The sequence below is a fragment of the Tupaia chinensis genome, unplaced genomic scaffold, assembly GCF_000334495.1.
Source record: "Tupaia chinensis unplaced genomic scaffold, TupChi_1.0 Scaffold000095_1, whole genome shotgun sequence".
Lineage (NCBI taxonomy): Eukaryota > Metazoa > Chordata > Mammalia > Scandentia > Tupaiidae > Tupaia > Tupaia belangeri.
This window is the reverse complement of record NW_006159557.1, coordinates 2,048,084-2,051,697: the sequence shown is the minus strand read 5'-3', so window position 1 is coordinate 2,051,697 and position 3,614 is coordinate 2,048,084.

Below are 3,614 nucleotides of genomic sequence, written 5' to 3'. Positions count from 1 at the left end.
TCTGGAACTCAAACCTTGTTATCCATGTGGGAGTCCAGTGCTTTAACCACTATGCCACCTGCTGGCCCCGGATGGATTACCTTTTAATACCCCTTCTTCATAGTTAAATTAATTTTAGTAATAATTATGAAATGAAATTAAGAAAATAATACCCAGAAAAGAAATGCAGACAGTAAAGAGTTTCTTGTGTTGAACTTTATATACATAATCATACTAGTAAAAGTTGAACAAAATAAAATGAGTTTTCAACATAAAAGTTAAAAATTGAACATTAGTAATTTTATCTATTTAGGCGTTCAAATGTTTTTTAAAGAATTATTTTATTTAGTTTTATTCATCATTATTCTTTTTTAATTTGATCAGAGCAAGAGAGAGAGGTAAAGAGAGAAAGCAAGCCTCCAGATCCAGGGTTCAAACCATGGATGACCATGTGGGAGTCTAGCACCTTAACCACCATACCACCTGCCAGCACCAGTAGTTTAAACTTTGATCTTTAGCGTATGATCCTATATAAGCAATATAGATCATTGTCCCTTAATTTTATGAGTATCAATGCATATTTTTTAAAAGAATTATTTTATTTAACTTTATTTATTTATTTGAATTTGACCAGAGCAAGACAGAGTGAGAGTGACAGAGAGAGACAGAGATAGAGAGAGGGAAAATGAGAAAGCAAGCCACCAGGTCTGGGACTCAAACCATGGTCAGCTCTGTGAGAGTCCAGTGCCCTTAACCACCATGCCACCTACTGGCCCTTCAATGCATATTTTTAAAGACATGTAGAAAACCACGCTTCTGTTCCTGGGTTGACTCATAACACGCCAGGTGTACTCATGATGCAGGGTTGCTTAAACTGCTGTAGAGAGAATTGTAGCATGAGAGGAACCACGTCTCTCTCTTTCACTCTCTCTCTCTCTCATAAAAGAATAAAATAAACTTTTAAAATATTACTTTAACTGTGTAATCATAAGAATAGGCAGGACCACAGGAGCTGGAGACATAAACTGTGCTCAAAGAAATTCAAATGGTTCTGAGAACTATTGTAAGTGTATTCATTATAAATATCTGTGGTTGAGTCTATGTGTGTTGGGGGCCAACTGGGAGATGGGGAATCTCTTCATTTACTTCTGAGAAAATACAATGTTCATTAGAAGTGAGTAATAGGTGGCCCTGTGCTCCATGGTTAAGCACTGTGTTTATGGCTTTGGATCTCACATAGCCAAATATGGTTCAATTCCTGATCCTAGTGCCTTGAAAAACCCACCAGGCACGTGTGTGTGTGCGTGCAGACCCTAAAACAAACACAACAAAAGACAGTAAAAACTGTGTGTACACGCACGCACGCACATGTGTGTGAAATAAGTGATAATCAGTAAGGGAGAGAGGCCCTGGGTTTTTTGTGGTTGTTGTCATTATTGTCATTGTTTTTTGAAGAATTATTTACTTAATTTTATTTATTCCTTCATGTATTATTATTATTATTTTTAATTTGACCAGAGAGAGAGAGAGAGAGAGGGGGAGAGAAGGAAAGTGAGAAAGCGAGCCAGCAGGTCTGGGATTCGAGCCATGCTCAGCCACGTGTGAGTGTTCAGCACCTTAACCACTGCACCACCTGCTGGTCCCTATTATTGTTTTAAAAAGAGGAAGACCAAGGGCCAACAGGTGGTGTGGTGGTTAAGGCGCTGGACTCCCACATAGCTAACTGCAGTTCAAGTCCCAGACCTAGCAGCTTAAAATTCATGCCAGGTGTGTGTGTGCTTGTGCCCAAAATCCCAGGAGAAGAAGGGATTGCAGCATGGCCATTCCCCCTGGGGGATGATTGCTCACTTTGCCTCTCATTGTCTCTGTTTTTCTCTGTGAATACATGCACTCTATGGCAAAAACCTTAAAAAAGTAAATAAAAAGAGAACCACAGGAAAAGACTAAAGGCTAATTATTCCTAGTAAAATACTTTTTTGTTCTAATAAGACTGACAACTAGTAACTCTCTCATCTGGAAACTGCTAATAGAGCCTTGACATAGTCACCAAGTATTTTTTGAGAAATACATGATACAGTAATTCTGTATTGTTCCAATGCACCCATCCCATCGACAAACTTTATTCTCACATGAGAAATAGCATAAGGTTCATGAACCTATGGTGACTTTCTTTAAACTTGTTTTTAACTAAATAATAAACTGATAGAGCCCTATAATTAAATTTTGAAAAACATATTACTGTACATAAAGCAACAGTAAAAGTACACTATCAGTACTTCCCACACATAATGTGCCAGTCTTCTTGTTAATGACTTAACTCAAGCTTTCAAAGGTCTATTCATACATTTGACTCCATGGGAACAAAAACAAAGATATATGTGTTCAAAATAGCCATGGAATTGAAATATGCTCTAGGGTAATGAAGCTTGATTACTTTTTCTTTTTTTTTTTTTAGGTTTTTGCTATAGAGTGCATGCACTCACCAAAGAGCCACACAAGAGAGAGAGAGAGGGAGATGGAGAAAATGAGAAATCACCCTCCAGGGAAGATGGTCATACTACAATCCCTTCTTCTCCATTTTCTTCTCAGGATTTTGGGTATGATTTTCAAGACACTAGGCCATTACTTGAACCACAAAGTCAGGCATGTGGTATCTAGCCTCCTTCACCTCCATGCCACCTGCTGGCCCCTAGATGAGTATTTAATTAAAATATGAGCATGTTTAACTGCCTCATTTTCTCTAGCTGTAGTATTTTTTAATTCCACAGTGTGGTGGCTCCTTAATTTCTGTCCTCTTTAGATGCACAAGGCCAAATTAATTTGCTGTGCCCTGGCAATTAACTATGTCCCTGTGAAAAACATGTGAATGGGAGAGGCATGTATCATTTTTAGGTAGAAGTTTTAAGAGCTCCCTGCAGACCATACAACCTTTCTTTTGTCAGGAACATGGTGTAGTGCTCCAAATTAGTGGCTGCACCATCTTCATGAATCCTGGAAGAATCCCCAGCTGACCTGAGAGGGCCAGATGACTTTATGTGAGCAAGAAATGACCTCATGTTTTTTATTCTTTTTTTATTTATTCATTCATTTATTTTAATTTGACCAGAAAGAGACAGAGAGAGAGAGAGAAAGAGAGAGAGAAGGAGAGAGAGAGAAAGAGAGAGAGAAGGAGAGAGAGAGAAAGAGAGAAAGGAAGGCACCAGGTCTGGGACTCGAACCATGGTTGGCCATGTGGGAGTGTCTAATGCCTTAACCACCACGCCACCTGCTGGCCCCAAAATGATCTCATGTTTTAAGCCACCAAGATTTTGGGAATGTTTGTTACTGCAAAAGACTCAAACTTTTCTTAATTTGGAGGAGTCCGACCCGGTGAGGCCCCAGGATCTGTTTGAGCCCCCTGACCTTTGAGCTCCGCTTCCGGTTGGATCAACACGTTGGCAAGGCTATTGTTGTGCACCCCCCGACCTTGGAACAAAGCTTGGGTCAGTTAGCATGTCAGCAAGGCTGCTTGCTATTTGCTCCAGAGAATTGAGGCAGCCTCACTGGGAAGCGACCCCCCTCTGACTCCCCAATTTACTACTATGAAAGAATTGCATAGCTCTCCTATACATCCTGAGTATATGATAAAATCTTCC